The sequence below is a fragment of the Leptonotus elevatus genome, chromosome 1 (genome assembly GCF_054856555.1).
Source record: "Leptonotus elevatus isolate MCC_2025b chromosome 1, RoL_Lele_1.0, whole genome shotgun sequence".
NCBI lineage: Eukaryota > Metazoa > Chordata > Actinopteri > Syngnathiformes > Syngnathidae > Leptonotus > Leptonotus elevatus.
The window spans coordinates 52,980,463-53,001,698 of record NC_141239.1 but is presented as its reverse complement, the minus strand read 5'-3'; the positions used below and the strand labels follow the sequence as shown (position 1 = coordinate 53,001,698).

At 44.1% G+C, this 21,236-nt stretch overlaps 1 protein-coding gene across 1 annotated transcript in view; it reads right to left on the bottom strand.

Annotated features, from left to right (window-relative positions):
- fbxl16 (F-box and leucine-rich repeat protein 16) overlaps nt 1-15,370 on the bottom strand; it is a 45,506-nt gene extending 30,136 nt beyond the window's left edge. The window contains exon 1 of the mRNA XM_086069580.1: nt 14,840-15,370. The gene's annotated coding sequence lies outside the window, so the exon portion shown is untranslated. The remainder of the gene's footprint in view (nt 1-14,839) is intronic.
- Nucleotides 15,371-21,236: the final 5,866 nt, after the last annotated feature.

Here is a 21,236-nt window from a genome sequence, read left to right as displayed (position 1 = left end):
GCCAGTTACCGTCCACAGCCTTGTTGCCCTGTCCCTTGAGAGAACTTTGGTTTGTAACTTTGAATAGCCACAGGATTGTTTTAGTTAAGGAGTGATTTTGTTTTGATTGTAGTTTAGTCTTCCTCCCTTTTGGAGCGCCTTTAGTTTAACCTTGAATAGCTTTTGTTTTTTCCCTCTCAATGAGGAGCTTTTGTTTTGTTTAATAAAAGCTGCTTCAGCCTCAACCTCTATCTCTGCGTCTGGGTTCTAAAACTACCACGTTGTGTCAGAACACTTAGGCCAGTATGGACCCAGCAGAGAGGGAGCAAATTGCCGCAGCAATGCGAGCTCAGGAAGCCCGTCTCTCCCAGCAAAAGGAGTTTCAGACAGCCATAGCAGCGCGAATAGTCCAGCTCACAGCACAGTTACAGGACGTTCAGGATCGCACCAATAGCCCTCCTGCCGTGCCAGAGACTCAATCAGCCATGCCAATTCCGCCCGTGCCGTATACCGGGTCGGGGATCAAGCTAGCCTCCCCTGAGCGATTCTCTGGGGAGCCAAGACAATGCAAGGCATTTTTGACTGACTGTGACATTCATTTTGAGTACTCCCCCCAGGCCTTTCCCACAGATCGATCCCGGGTGGCTTTCATGATTTCCCACCTGACTGGGAGAGCCAGAACCTGGGCCACGGCAGAGTGGGCCCGCAGTTCCCCACTCTGCGACTCCGTCACGGAATTCCGAGCCGCTCTTCGGAGGGTCTTTGATCCAGCCTGTTCCGACCGGGAAAAGGCCCGGCAGCCTGATACAAGGAAAGGACTCCGTGAGCGACTATGCCATCCGCTTCCGCACTCTCGCGGCAGAGAGTGGCTGGAACTCCACGGCTCTCTATGACGTCTTCCTCAAGGGCCTGGCGACGTCCATCCAAGAGCTGCTCATCTCAGTCAATCTGCCACCGGATTTGGACTCCCTCATCGCCCTTGCCATACGGACGGATCATCGGCTGCAGGAGGTGACGCAGAGCCGCGGTTGCCGGGCAAGGACGATGGAGGGATCCCCGCTCTTCCAAGTACCAGGTGTGTCAGCTCTTCTCGGTTCTTCGGCAGTTCAGCGCCAACCCGTTCCCTTGGGGCGAGAGGAGGAGCCCATGCAACTGGGCAGAGTGCGGCTTTCGCTGGAGAAGAGACTGCGCCGAAAGCTGGAAGGTCTGTGCTTTTACTGCGGTAACCGAGATCATCTCGTGGCCGCCTGCCCAGCCAAAAGGACCCAAACGGTGAGTCAAGTTACGACTCCAGTGTCGGTTCCACGAAAACTCACACCAGTAAGAATCATTCACCGCACCACTCCCACAGACCTCCATGCCCTGATAGATTCTGGGGCTGATGAGAGCCTGATAGACTGGGGGCTTGTGAGACATTTTGGAGCCAAGACTGAGCCACTAATTAAGCCCATTAAGGCTAGGGCACTAAATGGAAGTGAGTTATTCATCATTACACACATCACAGAACCCATCCAGCTCCAAGTTGGAAAACATAAGGAGCACCTAGTTTTTCATGTGTTTCAGTCTCCTTCACAGACTCTGGTCCTAGGATACCCATGGTTGTGTGAACACAACCCCCATGTAAACTGGTTGACTGGCGAAGTTCTGGGATGGGGGAAGAATTGTGTGAGCCATGGGGTTGGTTCGCCAATTCGAGAAGTGGACATCACGACTGTTAATCACATTTCTGTTAATTCCTTCACAGACTCTGAATACCCAAATTTGAGCATCGTCCCTTCTTGCTACCATCACCTCCAGGAGATTTTCAACAAGACCAAAGCCATGTCGCTCCCACCCCATCGTGCCTATGACTGTGCCATAGAGCTGATTCCAGGTTCCACCATTCCCAAGGGACGTCTATATTCTGTTTCAGGACCAGAGAAGGCGGCCCTGAAGGAATACATCGAGACTTCCCTGAAGGCTGGACTGATTCGTCCTTCCTCATCACCAGCGGGAGCAGGTTTCTTTTTTGTGGGGAAAAAGGATGGTTCCTTGCGGCCTTGTATAGACTATAGCCTCCTTAATGACATTACAATAAAGAACCGCTACCCCCTTCCTCTCATGTCTTCCGTGTTTGAAAATCTTCAACAAGCTACGATCTTTACCAAATTGGATTTGCGCAATGCCTACCATCTCATTAGGATCCGGGAGGGGAATGAATGGAAAACCGGGTTTAATACACCTAGTGGCCATTACGAGTACCTAGTCATGCCCTTCGGTCTCACTAATGCTCCTGCGGTTTTCCAGGCCATGATTAATGACGTGTTGAGAGACTTTCTGGACCAGTTTGTGTATGTTTATTTAGACGACATACTTGTATACTCGCCAGATCTAGCCACACATCAAATCCATGTTTCCAAGGTTCTTCAAAGACTGCTTGAGAACAAACTATATGTCAAGGCAGAGAAAAGTGTTTTTCATGTCAAAACCGTCTCCTTCCTGGGCTTTGTCATAGCCCCTGGGAAGGTACAGATGGATCTGGTTAAAACTAGTGCCGTGAGGGAGTGGCCCACACCTTATAGCCGCAAGAAGGTTCAGCAATTCCTCGGGTTTGCCAACTTTTACAGACGCTTCATCAGAGGGTTCAGCGCAATAGCTGCCCCTCTGCATGCCCTCACCTCCCCTCTGGTGAGGTTTAGCTGGTCACCGGAGGCAGAAGCCGCATTTCAAGCACTCAAACAACGCTTTGTCACAGCACCAATCCTCACAATGCCAGATTCACAGCGGCAATTTGTTGTAGAAGTGGACGCGTCCAATGAGGGGATCGGAGCTGTCCTGTCTCAGCGTGCAGAGAAGGATGGAAAGATGCATCCCTGCGCCTTCTTGTCGCGACGACTATCTAAGGCTGAACGAAACTATGATGTTGGGGACAGAGAGCTTCTGGCTGTCAAGATTGCTTTGGAAGAATGGAGGCACTGGCTTGAGGGGGCGAAGCATCCGTTTGTGGTCTGGACCGATCACAAGAACCTGGAGTACATACGCAAAGCCAAGAGACTTGACCCACGCCAGGCCAGGTGGGCGCTGTTCTTTAACCGTTTTTCCTTCTCTCTCACTTACAGGCCGGGGTCTCGTAACGTCAAGCCCGACGCCCTGTCCCGTCTCTATGAGCCCGAGCCTGCAGCTAAGGAACCAGAGACCATCCTTTCGCCGAACTGTGTGGTTGGAGCCGTGACATGGCAAATCGAGAGGGATGTTAAACAAGCCAACGGTGAGGCAACTCCACCAAATGGATGCCCGCTTAATAGACTATTTGTCCCAGTGCAGCTGCGCCCACAGGTGATCCATTGGGCCCACACCTCGCTTCTTTCCTGTCATCCGGGAGTCCGACGGACAATGTACGCCATCTCCCGGCGATTCTGGTGGCCTTCCATGGAGCCGGAGGTCCGGGAGTACATCGAGGCCTGCTCGGTATGTGCCCGAAATAAGACATCCACCAGATCGCGCATGGGCCTGCTGCAGCCCCTTCCCATTCCTTCCAGACCATGGGCAGAAATATCCCTGGATTTGGTCACAGGACTCCCCATCTCCCGATGTAAAACCACAGTTCTCAATGTAGTCGACAGATTTTCTAAAATGGTCAGATTCATTGCCTTGCCTAAGCTTCCCTCAGCCAAGGAAACGGCTGAGGTCATGATTAACCACGTCTTTCGAGTTCATGGGTTCCCTAGAGACATTGTGTTGGACCGAGGGCCCCAGTTTGTGTCTCGTTTCTGGAGGGAGTTTTGCCGCTTAATCGGCGCCAAAGCCAGCCTAACCTCAGGGTACCACCCTGAGGCTAATGGCCAGTCTGAACGCCTCAACAAACAGTTAGAAACCGGTCTACGGTGCCTTGTCTCCCAGAATCCTGCAACGTGGAGCAAACACCTGGTCTGGGTTGAGCTTGCCCATAACTCCCTGCCTACCTCTGCCACAGGACTCACCCCATTCAAATGCGTTTTTGGCTACGATCCCCCCTTTTTTGCTAACCTGGAGTCTGAGGCCTCTGTTCCTTCTGCCCATGCCTTGGTCCGTCGCTGCCATCGCATCTGGGCAGCCGCTCGGCAGGTACTGGAGCGCCAGAGGGACAGAGGCAAGCGAGCAGCTGATCGGAAGAGGAGACCTGCTCCAGCATACCAGCCGGGGGATAAAGTGTGGCTGTCCTCCAAAAACCTTCACTTGAAGGTGCCATGCAAAAAGTTGGCACCACGGTTTGTGGGCCCGTACCCCATCTCCAAGGTGATCAACCCGGCCGCTGTCCGTCTTCGCCTGCCTCGGTCCCTTCGTGTTCACCCAACGTTCCACGTTAGCCAAGTCAAGCCAGTCAGGGAGAGTTCCCTGGTTCCGGCTCCTTCGCCCCCGCCGCCTCCTGTGATTGTGGATGGGGGTCCCGTCTACAAAGTGAAGCGACTGCTGGCCATCCGCAAACGGGGCCGGGACAAGCAGTTCTTGGTGGACTGGGAGGGGTATGGGCCCGAGGAGAGACAGTGGGTTCCTTCCCGCTTCATTATGGATGACTCTCTAATTGAGGACTTCTATAGGGATCATTCTGACCAGCCTGGGCCGTCAGGAGTCGGCCCTAGAGGGAGGGGTACTGTCACACCGCGGTGAGGTTGTCCTGTCATTTCCTGTTTTATTTTGAAAATTCTGACTCCTCTCGTTTCAGGTCACTTGCCCTTCCTCGTGTGGTGTCAGTGTCAACCCTGATTCCTGATTGTGTCCACCTGTTTCCCATTACCCTCATGTGTTAAATGGTCTGCGTCTCCCCTGTCTTGTGCCTAAGTGTTTTCGTCAGAGCCACTAAAGCCAGTTACCGTCCACAGCCTTGTTGCCCTGTCCCTTGAGAGAACTTTGGTTTGTAACTTTGAATAGCCACAGTATTGTTTTAGTTAAGGAGTGATTTTGTTTTGATTGTAGTTTAGTCTTCCTCCCTTTTGGAGCGCCTTTAGTTTAACCTTGAATAGCTTTTGTTTTTTCCCTCTCAATGAGGAGCTTTTGTTTTGTTTAATAAAAGCTGCTTCAGCCTCAACCTCTATCTCTGCGTCTGGGTTCTAAAACTACTACGTTGTGTCAAAGTGGACCAACTATGTCCATACCAATCCTATCAAATGGGGTACCAATAATAAGCAACGGTTGCAACTGGGCCTGAGCAACCCTTTTCCCAGCTGTCAGTTGACATTATTAACATGACCTGCAAAATTTGGAAATTTCTGTGTACATGCAAGGCCACACAAAACGACTACAAATTCGGTGCATCGGTCTCTGAAGACCCATGTGACCTGCCCAGGGAATGGAGTGACACAGTTCCATTACTCGCAGTCTAAAGTGATGAGGCAACGCAAACGCCTCTACTTCCTTCGTCTGATACAGAATACCATTCTTGACAATGTATGCAATATTGCCCAAAGACTTAATCTCTCCTTGTCTTGACATCTTGAACCAATTCTCAAGAGTTGGATCTTGGTTTTGGAGGGCACCAATGTCTGCGGGAATGTTAAATTCCACCGGGCCAAAATGGCTTTGGCAACTCATTTTTGTTTTTAGGTGAGCCAGCAAACTTTTCTTGCTTTTTCTGAGCTTTTGTTTTCCTAGTCTTCCCTGGCTGAGCCTTCACCTCTTCCTCCTAGAACGGTAACTCTTCTAAAATGGCCTTAGCCTGTTGAGCTCTCGTAACAACATTCACGGAAATAGCTGGGTCAACTATGGACATTACCCACACAGAATTAACATTTTCCTTTCCTAAAACCAAATAAGATTGGAATATCATTACCCAGAATCACTTTAAATGGTGGATTATCTGATATAGCCACATTTACCAGATAAGTCTGTCCTCCCACTGTTAAGGACACATCAGCTGTTGGGTATGTATGCTCATCCCCATGAATGCAAGTCAGTGGTGCTTCATCTCTAGACCGTCTCCCCTCAGGGACTAAACTTGACAACACAACTGACTGGAAACAACCTGAGTCCAGCAATGCTTTGATTTTTTGGCCATTAATAAGCACAGATGCTATGCGTACCAGACTGCGGCACTGCAGCCAGTCTTGGCACAGTACACAGCAACGATGGCTTAGATTTAAGTGTTGGGCAAAAATGCTGTGTATGACCCAAGTTGTTACATTTATAGCAACGCACATCCTGGCTCTGCATCCTATGCATGCCTTTTCTAGTAGAACCCAAGCGTGACTTAAAAGCTGGAGATGGCTTACTAATATTACTATCATGGGCCGGACCACAGTCATCACCCCCCACGGACCTACTGGACTGGGTGAAGCAGGGCTCCCGTCCAAAGTAACCAGTCCTGGATCCTTGTCGCGCCGCCAAGAAGGCCTCCGCCAAACGAGCCACTTCATCTGAACTGCCAGGGTCATACCTCGAGCTCTGGAGCGACCATTAGGAGAAACTGCTCCTGGATCAGCTTTTCCAAAAGCACCGACCTCGTTAGGACGGAGCCATCGGTTCAACAAATCTTTCAGTCGCACATAAAGCTCCCGCGGCGTTTCATTTGGCTCAATATTAAGTGACCTGAAACGTCGGCGGTTATTTCATACTTGGCAAGAATCGCTTCTCTGAGTCACAGATGTCCATCCCTACGAAAGCACTGCGGGCCTTCCCTGTCAACAGTGGGCCCAGGCGGACCGCCCACTCTTCTTCAGGCCACCGGCAGACTTGTGCCATCCTCTCAAATGTGACCAAAAAACCGTGACCATTCACTGTAGCAAACCACTCATCCGACTCCTCTGGCTTCTTTGTCTTTTTTCTCATGTTGCTCTTGTACTCACTGTGGCTGGACAGAACTTCTGACACCAAATGTGATCAGGACAGGCACGAACGGTGGATAGTGAGTAGTGATGTGCCCTACTGTGCCGAGGCGCCGATGCGTGTGCCGAGTAAACCGGAAACAAATCTGCAAAGCGCGCATCGAGGCATATGTTGATTACGCTTGTGGCCACGCCCGAAGCCTCGGAACGCGCGTTGCTCCATCCGAAGCCTCACCAGACGGGCTTCCTACGTCATCGCCAACACATAGTTTAGCGGGTGATTCGAAAAAAATGGCGCACCGAGACGACAATGAGCTCACAGGTGACACTGACACACCCAACTCGCATCTTCAAACCTCAATTCAATCGGATTCGTTTTGCAATGGACGCACCCGCAACGAAAAAGAAGAGAACATCCCGTCTGGGATCATTTTGAGCAGATCTGTCCTAAAAAGGTACAAATTATAATAACCAGTGTGAATATATATTGTAAATTATTGTGACAACACAGTGTATCCCTCGTTTTAATGTCTTTCTTCTACTTGCTGATATTGCAAAAGGTGAAGTGTAAACTTTGTTCTAAAGAACTTGGGTACCAAGAGAACACTCTTTAGCCCCAATAAAGCACAAGAGGCTGAGAGGAGGCTCACAGCTGAATGTGCGACAGTGACCTGGCACAGGGCATCTTCCTCGTCCTCCTCCTCCTCCAACCCATCATCTTCATCAACACAACCGGACACATCAGAAGCTTCCCAGCCTGTGGAGCAAGGTAATATTCGATACATTCTAATGGTGTTAATTAAGCAATAGGAAATGAGCGGCAGTGCATTATTGTGGGATAAGGCATTCTTTTGCTCCCATCTCTACGATGGGCAGCCAGAACTGCCTGTTGGCTGTTAGTCTGTTTGTTGTGTCTTAGGTGACAAACTGTGGCGGTGATTGGACCACACAGTCATGCAGAAGAGGACCCAGAGTGAGACCGCAGATGCGACTGTGGAGGTCCACACTTACCTGGGGGAACCCAACATAAGCAGGATGTCAAACCCCCCTGGACTACTGGGAGCTGCACAAACATGTCTACCCAAACCTCTACAAACTAGCAATAACCTTTCTCTGTACCCCGGCCTCATCCGTCCCTTGCGAAAGACTATTTTCAAAAGCAGGAGAAATCCTATCCAAAATAATAAACCGTTTAAATCCAAAAACTTTGGAAATGCTAGTTTTCCTCAATAAAAATGAATGAAAGATGTGTCTTGTTCCTTGTTTATATGTCAATGTCTAAAATAAAGCAATCATTCTTTCAATTACCACACGCACATTCATTCACATCACAACTCCCTGCCCTTTTGACCCCATCAAATCCATGGTATCATTTTAATCACTGTCTGTCATGACATTTATTTTCCACATGAAGGCGCAATAGAACAAATGAAGCCTCATGCTTCGGCCCAGGAGCGAACCAGTTGGATGGAAGGCCTCATTGCTTCATGATGCTTCAGTTTACCATCACTAATAGTGAGTACAAATGAGCGGAGGCAGATGGCTCCAGGTGGCACTTCTTTTGTTTTATTTTTTCTTGCAAAAACGCAAAAAAATGCCTTGTGCAAAAAAGTAAATTGGCAGAATGGTTCAGAGCATGGCTTCTCCAGCAGCAGTCTCTTCCACACTAATGTTACAGGTGCCTTAAATGGTGACACTACAATTGGAACAAACCAATAAACTCCACAGGTGTAAATCATTAGCTCGTTAGACTAACTTTAAATCCTTCAATGTGAAAATATAACCCAAAACTAAAGAAATACTAACAAAGTAATAACTATTTCCCCAACTTAACCCATCTAGACAATAAACTAAATACTTAAATTTAGTAAAACCATGTCGTCACCCCCTACACACTCTTCCACTTGGACCCTTTTAGCAGTGTCTGGTCAACTTGGGACTCTTTTGACCTGACACCACCAAACTAGACGTAACGGACAGCGTGTTCGTTACACCTAGACTAGTCCCCCGTCAATCTCAGGGCACAGACAGACAAACAACTATTCACACTCGCATACACGCCTATGGGCAATATTAACCCACTTGGCTGCCATGCCGTTGAGCTGTAGTCAAGGAATCTTTAATCACCTTTTCAATATGTACAAATTGACATGTTTTTTTATTTTTCCATCCATGGCCAAATGCCTCATCCTTGTTTTCAAAATTTGGCAAAAACACACTTGAAATTTCACAAATGCGTATAGGAAAATTGTCACATTATGGTGGAAAATATTTTTAAATGGTTTATCTTGGTGTAATGTTTTTTTTTATATACATCACAAAAACCTGACATTTAAACAGGGGTGTGTAGACTTTTGAAATCCACTGAATGTGCATACATCTATACATATCCATACATAAACATGATTCATCTCATGACGGAAATAAATTAAAACTTGTGTTTTACTGATAACAGTTTAGCTTCTTTTTACACTGCTTTGACAGTTATAAATGTTCAAATGTGTCTTGACATTTAATTACATTTTATGATTCATGACAGTTTATAACTTATTTTTCAAATTTTATTTGATCAAGTCACTCAGAGCCTATCCCATGTGACTTCGGGAGCAAAGTGGTATCCACTTGGACTGATTGCGAGCCGTTCGCAGGGCACATATACTGTAGACACGCAAACAATTTAGACTAGGGATGGTCAACCTAAATGATGGAACAGACCACAATTTGTCATTATTGCTACTGGGAAGGCCACATAGGACCATGTACGTCCTAACCAAAAATGTCATTTTAAATATGGGCAATATACGTCTTTTTTAAATTTTTATCATTGTACATCACAGTATCTTTATCAATTTCATGCTCAATGCATGTATATAAGATGCAGCCTTCACCAACAAAGATTTTGAAGTTGAACAATCACAAAATAACAACACATTTTGAATTTTGTTTCTCTCATGCATAAACAAATTTGCACTAAAAGAAGGATGGCATAAACTGCTGAACAGCAAACCAACAATACGCAAAAATCAACTAAATCACAATTTTTATATTTTTATTTATTTTTATGCTTTGCCTGGCAGCATCTTACCACGCTGCTGTGATATGCTGCCCTGTCTCTGGGGCTTCTTTGCACAGCCTGCATCTGGGTTCCTGTCTGATGTGGTAGAGACCCCGGCCTCAATTGATCTTGTGTTTAGGGCCTTTTCTTGCGCTGCCATGATCAGTGCCTCCGTGCTGTCTTTGAGTCCAGCCTTTTCCAGCCAATGGTACGTTTTGTCCATGTCAGCCAGTTCCTTAGTTTCTCAGTGGTACGTACCATGCAGGGGCTTGTCTTTCCATGACAGTCCATCTGGCTCCTTCTTCTTACTGGGCTTCTGCTGCCTGAGGCATTCCCTAAGCAGGTTGTCCCTTTAGAGGAGGTGGCTGATCATTGCTCCACTTTTAAACCAGTACCCCATGCCACTCGAGGTTATGATTTGACTGAGTGAGTTCAGGTTTATGCAGAACAGCAGCAGGGACAGAACATTTCCTTGGAATATGCCCCATTTGACATTCACTTGTACAACTGGCTTTGAGTTAGCCTCCGGAGTTGTATTCCACAGCCTCATTGAGCTCTTGATCGATGTTTTTAGGATCCTGTTGATGTTATACAATTCCAGGCACTCCAGTATCCATGTGTGCAGCATTGAGTCGTAGGCTGTCTTGTGGCCAATCCAGGCAATGAACAATGCCAAACACACCAGTAGTTTCCATTCAATCAATTTGAAGGGATTCTGTGCCAAAGAAACTAATCTTAGTCTCGGGTTTGGTGAGAATCTCTTTGTAGGATTTGAGATTCCCTACTTCTGGTTTTACAGTCAAGGGTGATTGCCCTGTCATCCAGTAGTTGGTGTTTCGCTCCCATGGTGTTATTACCAATGCTCTTTTGTGCTCTGCTCATGTATTGGTCCATATGCCGACTGATTTTGACTGCTGTGATGCTTGATAGGAGCTTCCATGTGTTGCTGAGGTAGGTTATCGGTTTGATGGAGTCGTTCCCTTCATGATGAGAACTGCCGGACCTTGGGTTAGCCATTGGTGTGGCCCCCGATGTTTACGGCTGGTTTGTTTGTGCCACCAGATATTCATGGAGAGCAGTTAGCTTCTTTAGCCAGTAGGCATGAATCATATCGGGCCCTGGTGCCGTCCAGCTCTTCATCTTCAACATTCTTGCTTGGATATCTGCTACTGTTATGATTACTAGTTCTTGTTTTGAGAGGTTGTTGTAAGTCTGCCAGTCATTGGACGTTGGCATTGTTATCTTTCTTGTTTTATATGTATATATCAATGCAGAGCTTGCTGATGAGCTGATATGTTGAATATATGCCTTAGAGCTTTTACTGTAACAAAATGTGTGGCACATTCCTTGAATACAGTCAGTGTAAATGTACACAGGTCACTGAAGCGTCATAAAACCCAGCCCACCTTCACACCTTGACGGACGCTTCTCCTGTTTTTTCCCCCCGATAAAAATCATTCATTTAGCCCCTTGACGGCCTCCGAGACCCTCACATTCAGCTTTGCTCCTAAAAAAGATGACTTCCTTCCTGCAGCAGGAACAAACGCCTTAGGGAATGCTGGACATGAAGCAACACATGCTTGTAGAAACCATTGGTTGAAAATAAAGTTCCAAGTACCCTATATTCCATATACCCAATATTACTTTATTCTACTACAGTATGAACAATAGTGCATATTGGATCTTCACTTGTTGATCATTCACAGGGAGGAGCAAATATAGAGTTCTGTTGGTAAAACTAGAACTGCATAATAATTTGAAGTGACATAAAATAAATTGCATGGAAAATATATAGCAGCCTGTTTGGTGGAGTTGGCTACATGGAATTTGCATTTCAGTTGGGCATCTTTCACAAGAGATGGGCATTAATTAGGCAGTGGCTAAACACTACTTTGTTTATGTCAACAAAAGCTGATTAGACCTTTTGACTGCAGACAGCCTTTAATGCAAAGTTACTTACTCTTGTTGACTAGTCATCCAGGGTTTAATGGGGGATTTAGAAGGATTTAGACTTGATAAGTGGATCTAATGCTGATAATGCCATTAAAGTGCATCCCTCGACAGGTTGCTACTTTGTGTTTATTTTTATTTTTCCCTCACATGTTAACACACATACGACTTAACATACAAAGTATGTTGACAAACAGAGCAAAAAAATACAAATACTGGAGTTGTTCTTTATATACCACAATGGATGTGTCTATGGGGTATAGTCGCCCCCACATATTACTTCATGTTACTTAATATTACAGTAAACTGTTATAATCAAACTGACAAAATTGTTCACTTGGACGACCAGATATTATTATTTTCTTGCCAGGAGTACATTTTCAAGACTGCAAGTATTGTTTTTTGAATTAAAAAATAATAATTTACAATTGAATTACAAAAAAAATAATCTTTTTTTTATCCCCGCTCTCCCCAAGTCATGTGTCATTGTGTCCATGGGCAAGGCACCTCACACACATTGCCTCCAGTGCTACTCACACTGTTGTATGGAAGGTGCAAATGTTTGGTGGTAGTTGGAGGGGCCGTAGGCGCACACTGGCAGCCATGCTTGTGTCAGCCTGCCCCATGGCAGCTGTGGCAACTTAAGTAGCTTACCGCCACCACAGTGTGAATGTGTGAGTGCATGAATAATGTATCCATTCTATTGTAAAGCGTCTTTGAGTGTCTAGAAAAGCACTATATTAATCCGATGCATTATTATTGTTTTTGTTATACAGATTATCGCCAAACTTTCAATGGATTATTCTATAGCCAAAGGGCCCTGCCATGGGAGGGAAAAATATAACTTTGGAACCTTCCACATTGTTGTTGCTTATGTTGTTGTTGTTACTTTCAGCTTATCCCATCAGGAGTCACCACTTGGATGATTTGTTCCCAAAAATGTCCCACTTTCCATTTCTTAGATGTATCGCGATTCAGACATGGATGAATCTGAATCAATTCACAAACGTCCACATTTCGATTATTAGGGTATAGAATGTTGAAAATAATGTGGAACTAAGAAGTACAGTACCCATCATCTCCGGGACACTTTGGGAAGCGCACAGACGAAAACAAACATGGATGACCGCTGCCGTAAGATTGAAAAATTGCTTCTAATTTAAAAGCAGACGTGTGGAAACAATTTGGCTTCTACAATGTCAAGAGCGGAAGTGAACTGGATAAAAGCCACGTTATATGCCATCATCATCATCTAAACTAAAATTCTTTGTAACACAACAAACATGACAAGTCATGTAACTCAATTATACCACAGAGGAGACAGGGAGATGGCTGTTGTTACTGCGGGTATGGCCACAGAACAATCAAGGAAACGATTCCAATGCTGCCAGCCTAATGAGAAAAGGCAAAGTGAAATACGAAAGCCCTTGTACCGGCGTGGAAAATGAGGATTTCGAGCACTGCTGCAAACCACGTTGGAACCCAGGCACACCAAGCCATCCCATAGCAATGGCCTCTTGTAATCATTTTTAAGAGGAATTTATGGTTTCCATTTAAAGGGATTTTGTGCGAAGCATTTAGTTTTAGTCTGCAGTAAAGTTAATATTTTAGCAAGTATAGGGAGACGGGTTTGTTGCAGTTTGAAAATGCAAATGAGTCATAATGTAATTTCAGGACAGGCTTTTTTAATTTTGCTACTGTTGAGTTGCTGATACAGAAACCATTTAAGGGGGGATTACAAGTGATTAATGCTTAGTAAGACAAATCAAAAAACAGTTTTGTGAAAAAGTGCATCAATAAACACAAATTAAAAATGTATCAATAATTGTTTGATACTCGAATCGTAGCCCTTGAATCGTGATTGAATCATGAGGTGCCCAAAGGCTCCCCACCCGTGTAAATTGGTCATCAGGGAGAAAGTAGTGGTGCTCAAGAGCAATATTTAGTTAGCGAATCATTTTTACTAGCCACATATTGTCTCAAGACTAAGGACGGGCAAATAACGATATCAGGTATCGGTGCCGATATCAGCCTTATTTATCGGTATCGGTACTTGCGATGGTGGGTGATACCAGTATTGACTGCCCTCTTGTGTTTTTAAGATCAGGAACTAGAAATTAGAAATGAGAAGAATAGAAAATTTACATTGACATATGCTATATTGGGATACAGTAAATAGGCCTTTCTCTAAAATTATATGTCATTGATTTTTTTTTTGGGGTGGGGGGGATTTTATGTACTAATGGTATCATTTGGTATCATATCGGTGGCTGTTCAAGAGTGGAGTACTTACTGTACACTATCAGTCTGGAAAAAAAGTGGTATTGAATATCCCTACTCAAGACAATTATAATTTACACAACAAGTGCATGTTTTGTGTATTTTGTGCTAGATTATTTGAAATTTGATGGAAGGAAAACAGAAAATGTTCTCTAATTCTGGAATGACCCGTTATTTGTGGTGGGCCTAGTCTATGACCACACAGTTGTAGTTTAAACCATCCAGTAGAATTCTAGTTTAAACCATCCAGTAGAATCCAATAAAAGGGCATGGCCTATATGCATGAGTTCCTACCTGATGGATAGTTCTAAACAGTGTCAAATAAATAACCGTAAACTAAAACAAACCTGTTGTCCCCCAGATACTGGAGAACGACAACAGAACCATCCACTGAATGTGGACGCTCACACCAAACACAAACAGTGAACTAAGGTTGAAAATCACATTGCATAAAATGAGAACCAAAGCAGTTACGTCACTCACAGACGGTGACGTCATTGTGTTAGTTAATAATCTGCAGCTCGATGCGGTTGATCAGCTTCGTCTTCCTGAGGATGGATGCACACAAAGAGGCTGGACCACCCATCACCGTGCACCGGCCCCCACACGTCCCTGTCTCGGATACCCCTGCGCGCTCTCCTCCGCCTCGTGGGAGCGGAGGAAGGACCGCAGTGTGGAGCGTGGATGCTGCTGCTGCTGCCATAACCAAGCACAGCTTCACCCATCAACGCCACACGCACACACACGCCACTTATCGCTGTACATCCACGCACACTATGCCCGCCACTTCTCCTCTTACCTCTCAGATGGATATTCACTCGTCTCTTAATCCATGATCCGCACGCTGTCTCTTAATCACGTTTCTCCTGGCAAATGGGTGAAACAAATTAGAATCGGGAGGCCGCCCTGCCCGCTATTTCCTCTATGGAGAGGCCAGCGATGCACCCGCGGAGCCCATAGACACGACGGAGGAGCAGCCGGGTCCAAAAGTGAGAAGCATTCACACGCAGGTGGAGAAGCGATGAACAGCCTCTTCTTCTACGCGATAAAAGGTGAGCGAAGGGGCGTCTGCGTTGTGTTTTCGATCGTCCTCCAGCACAACACGGCAGCGCTCGCGTAATTTCTCCCCCAAACACACGCACGCATGCACATGCACGCACACGCGCAGAGCTGCACAGCTCCGTGTCATTTAAAGAGATAGGATGGGGCAGCTGTGCCCAGAGCCTCTCCCTCTCCTGCTTCTTATGTAACCCGAGCAGCAGCTTCTGGCGATGGCTATAGACTAGTGGGTTATACAGACACACGCTCGCTTCCTGTGAAACACAGGTAAACGCTAACGTGCAAACCTTGTGACCGTGGCCGTGGGGACTGCACTGCACAATGACAACCTGTGGGTGCAGACACTATGGGGGCAGGCAGGGGTTATGCATGCGTCTGAAGTGGAACCCTCTTAAAGGAATTGACATGTATTTATATTCCCTGATGTCATATAATCATCAAACACTACTAGTGACATAATGATGAAATGTGGGAAATGTTTGTTTTAAGCCTCACAGTACTGAAAACTGGCTATTAACACTCAATGCCAAGACTGCTTGAGACAATTAAGTATGAAGTATCTTAAAATAAGCAGAATGATCATGTTGACAATTGTATTTTAAGTAAAAGTAACTTGTCAAAGCAAAATAAGTAAATTAAGGTTAATTTAAAAAAATTACATCTTACTTAAGAATTCAGTTTTTGCAGTGTTGACACTGAGATGGAGAGCACCAGGGCTATACTGCATGGCCATCTGGCACACAGGGCAGGTGCCTGGTGGGCTGGTGTCTTTGGGCGCTGATTCGGTGCTATTTAATTATTTTCTTCCTTTGTACCGGCCCACAATTTAGCAACTGAGGCAATCAACAACAAAAACTTTGGGGTATATCTGGCAATGCTATCTAAAACACAACATTTTGTCATCATTTCAGTTCAGGTCAGATGTCACCCATCACTTTTCTGCCACCCAGAAGTACCCGGGTGCCTATTGTTTACATTGTGGAATGGTCTGGTGCTTGTCCTCATTACAGTAGGGTAGTGGGTGAGCTGGAGCTTATCCCAGCTGACTTTGGGTGAGAGGGGTGTTACATTCTACCAGGAAACATATACAAACACATTTTAGAGTCTTCAATACATAGTACATAAGAGAAAATCCGTACAAACTTGTGTTGAGAGGCCAGAGCTGATCTTCAACACCAAAACTTAGAACTCCGAGGCAGATAAGTTAACCACTAAACCACCATGGTGTTTATGAAAACATACTGTTTTCGACCAGAACAAATGGCAAGAAACCAAATCAAGTAAATATATAATGAATTGTACATACAGCGTTAAAAGCACTTGGTTTTCTCAGTGTGCACCACAGGATGGCGCAGGGACCATGGTGACACGAAGGAAGCTTGCCCATATTTGGTGCTGGTTGCTAAGCAACTGAACAGGAAGTAGCCTTGTGTCTTTTTCCCACATCTTGTCAATATGGATTTGTCATTACAATGGAAAGCGCTGACATTGCTTGTTGTAAAGAAGAGAAGAGGAACAGCAGCTAAAAAAATAAAAGGGGGGTTACCATGTCTTGTTTTGTACTATATTTGTCTCGTGTTACATGAGGTCAGGACCCTGGGACACCGCATTAATAACTTTTTCCTCCACTTTCTCCATTGTCTTTTCAATGTACAACTCTTCCAAAATTTCTTACTACTATCAATCTGAAATTACTCTGCCACCATCTCGCCTATTGGATGAGATTGGATGAGATGTCATCAAAGCTCGTTGCTACCCAAATTGAACATTTTTCAATTTCGGGCCACGTGGTGCAAGGCACTATCCCAGGCAAGTATCAGTAACAAATTAAGTTATTATTGTTTTTATAGCATAATCAATCACACTATTCAAACTAAGAAAATATTTAGGCTGAATGTTTGAAATGACATTACATCCGTTTCTGTTGACACACGAAACACAAGCAGTTTGTTTTTCATTTTGTTCCCATACAGTACTCTTATGTTAACCAGACCATGACCCATGATTACCCAAAGGTCATACAGGATTGATATTTTACATTGAAAGTCAATGAAGGAGATACAGTTTGTAGCGGAAGTACCTGTTTAATAGGCCTGTCTGGTGGCCAATGGAATTCCTCTTTAAGAACAATAACAATTACAAAAAACAATGGTCATCGTCGTTTTCATTGGTCCTGCTGCAACCCAGTGCTAACATGGAGAATGCAGAGATGTATTCATGGATGAGATGGCTAGACAGACAGACTGACTGATGGACAGACAGGAAATATAGATAGCCTACATAAAATACTATTCTTGTGTTATCTGAATACAAAGAAAATTACAGGAAGTGGTGCACAAACTAAATGCTAATTCGACAAATTAATGAAAACATTACCTCCTCCTTGAGCTTGGAGGAAAGCAAACAAACAAACCCACACAGAAAATGACATTACCCAACCTAATAATTCCCTTTAAACAGCAACAATGATGACATAATTCACATTAAAACATTCAAGTATGTCAGCCATGGGATTTAGAGTTCAGCGTTCGTGCAAAACCTTGGGAGAAATCAAAATCCTTGAGAGGTCAGATTTTTTTGTTCACTTTCCACCTCATTAAAAATGATAATTGTTCAAATGAAGCTTCATTTAACAACAAGTGTGTTTATACAAGCTACTCGGCTGTATCCAAGCCTTCTTATGAATCTGTGGATGCTCTGTATCCTTTTATGGGCACCACCTTATTGAGGAAGTGACATCACGGTTCAGCACCTTCCCTCCTCTGCTTGTTCTGAATTTGCATTTTCTCTTTCCCTCCTTCATCCTCCTTCCTTCCACCCTTCTTCCCTTTGGTTTTCTCTCTGAGTCCAAGACGAGGGCTAAGCGGGAGCTGTAGGTTTCTATTTATAGACTGCTACCCACCCCGCTCAGCCTCCCACCCTCTTCGACACAAAGAGATACACCCACACAGACTCACACAAAGCACCCGTGGAATGGACAAAGCACACACACACACTCACACACACACTGAAACAGCAAGTGAATTCATGCATTCACAGTGTAAATACAGAAGCACAGTGTGCACACTTGATGTAATACAGGCCGAAAATGTCAAGTGCAACGCAAACCAAAATAAAAAGCCAACATACGCTCAACATAGTGCACATACTATAGCATCAATAATGCAGGGATTTTCGGAGGAGGAAAGGGAACACTCCCTGTAATGGATATGGGGGTGGGGGCTCGTGTGCATGTGTGTCTGTGCGCTAGATATTACTGATGCTGTGGGCATAAATCTGTTTACAAAGTCACATTGTGGGAGCTTGTGTCTCTTTTGGTGACAGCAGGCGCAAATCATTCTATTTTAATGCACACTTTCTGTTTGGGAACAAGGGTAAGCAAAGGTAAGAATAAAGTATTCCTTCAACAGATGCGCCGGAACTGTGAGAAATGGTGAGAACGCACACAATGGTGCTGGTTAAAGAAAGTCAAATTTATTTATATACAGTAGCCTTTAATCGCAAAAGACCCAAAAAGGGCTTCAGTTCACAAAGATAGACGACCTGGTGTAACAAATTCGGACAAGGAATAAATCGCAGAAAACCCATTAAGCAAAAAAAGAAAAGTAAGAAACCTTGACAAGGGAACACTGCGCCGGAGGAATCCTCCTTTCAGGATGCCAAGTAGACAACATTTATCACATTATATGATAAATAAATGCTTTTTTTTTTTTTTTTAGTTAGTTTGAACAACACGAGAGTCCATTAAATGAAGTGCTACAGGTAGATGCCTCCGGGTGAGTGAACCTCCTCAGGTCTTGTCCCAGTTGGTCGATGCACAATCCTCCACAGTAACAGCCTCGGCCTCACTTAGCTCATTAACATCAAGCCCTCCCTCTGAGCTGGAAAGGGGAGAGAGGAGATGAGAGAAGTCGCAGTTAGACAGGCCAAAATTCAGATGTCATGTGGTGAGGCAGCAAGACTAGACTAACCATACCCCAAATGCAAGAGTGTAGAAATACTGCAAATTGATATTTAAACATTTCTGCAGACATAGCTTCTCCGATTTCAAAAAGTAGGGCATTCCAGCACACTGGTGCCTGAATAGAGTATGTTCTAAAAACTGCTTACTTGGGGTTATCTCACGAAGTCACTGAAAGATCAGCATTTTGTTAGCGTAAAGGTTAAGGATGGAACACGAGGTAGCACTAATACATGTTGAATAAACTACAAACCCAATTCCCCAAAAGTTGGGACACTAAATTGTGAATAAAAACTGAATGCAATTATGTGAAAGTGCGAAATTTTAATATTCTATTCAGAATAGAACATAGAGAACAGGGCAAAAGTTTAAACTGAGAAAATGTATAATTTTAAGGGAAAACTATGTTGATTTTAAATTCCATGGTGTCAACAAATCTCAAAAAAGTTATGACAAGGCCATTTTCACCACTGTGAGGCATCCCCTCTTCTTCTTACACACCACAATGTTGTTTGGAAGTATTGCTGAGCCCTTTCTGTGATTTCACTTACAGTAAGCATTCCTGTTTGCGGTGCAATGCCGTTTAAGGGCCTTCCTGCAGTTTTTTTGTGTAATCGTGTAAGTGCAATTGACTTTTCCAGCCTCTTATTGCTACCTGTCCCAACTTTTGTGAGATTTGTTGGCACCATGAAATTTACAATCAACAGATTTTTCCCTTAAAATTATACATTTTCTCAGTTCAAACTTTTGACCTGTCAAATATTGAATTTTGGCACTTCTACATAATTGCATTCAGTTTGTATTCACAATTTGTATAGTGTCCCAACTTTTGGGGAATTGGGTTTGTATTATAATGTACAACCTTGGTAAATTGGCAGTGGTGCAAGGGAATGCATAAGAACCTCAAATGGTATTTGAGGTGTTTAATCAAAGAGCGATTGCAATATGAACTTTTATAAACTCCAACAAGCAATAATATTACCATACATGTAACAAGCAGCAGCACCATGCGGCAAGTGCACATGAGTAATAAATGCAGTACAGTATATGCTGATGTAGATGGAAACTGAACATGAACAAATACATTCTATTGTGTTTATTTACATATGAACTTGCTGTGCACAAGTAAATAAAAACAGACATTTATGCATATTTTAGTGCATATTTTCATTAATTGCTACATTTATTGCATAATTTAACCTAACGTAATTGTGTGTGTGTGTGTGTGGTTTAATACATTTCGTAAGGCAACTGTTATTTGCACAGTCTCATTCAATTAAATGTGATTATTACTCCTTCAGGGACATAAATCATAGGGCTTGATTTAGTGAAGGTGTTTGTGTGCAAAAACTGGCGCAGACAGATCTGCAAGCTGATCTACTAAGTTGTTGCACCCGCAACTGTGTCTGCCCAACATGTAAAAATGTCAGTGCAGTTCATTGTATGCATTCTGGGAGGATGATGTGTGCAAAAGTGTGGCTTTAGTACAGCTTTTGTTATGCAGGCTCCCTCTAGTGGTGTGTGAAATAATCACTGAATCAAATCTTCATACTGTTAGTGTTCAAGTTTGTAGTTCAGTTGTATTGAACTTTGAAACACAATACACTTGAATCTAATCTCTCTCTCTCTCTCTTTCAAAATTTTCAAGCATTTATTTGCAGTTTAAAATATATACTTTTTTGTGCAATATATTTTAATTTTATCATAATTTAAGTACAGTTTTTGTTTATTTTCCTATATTTTCCCACAGTGCACAGAAAGTACACAATGTACACAATGTGATTTATCAAACATTAGACTAATTGCAATGGGTGATTTTACATCTCAAAGGAAAATGGAAACCAGCACGTAAAGCAGCGTCAAGATAACAAAATCAAAACGAACCCTTTCCTGCTCTGGCAAATATTTTTAAAACCTAAAAAAAATAAAAACAATTCAAAAAAATATCGCAACATATTATCTACTGAGCAATGCAATTTCGGAGGTTCTGAATGATTTAAGGTCTCGCTTGAAGCCACTCACAAGAAGGAGTCATGCCTTAGCGTCTGATAAAGCTCCTTTCAACTCTGCATTTCATATATATATTTATATATAAATTTGAATTTGAATCATGACTCATGACTCAAACTGTATAAAGATGGATGAATGAAAATGGAAACACGAGCACATGTGCGCT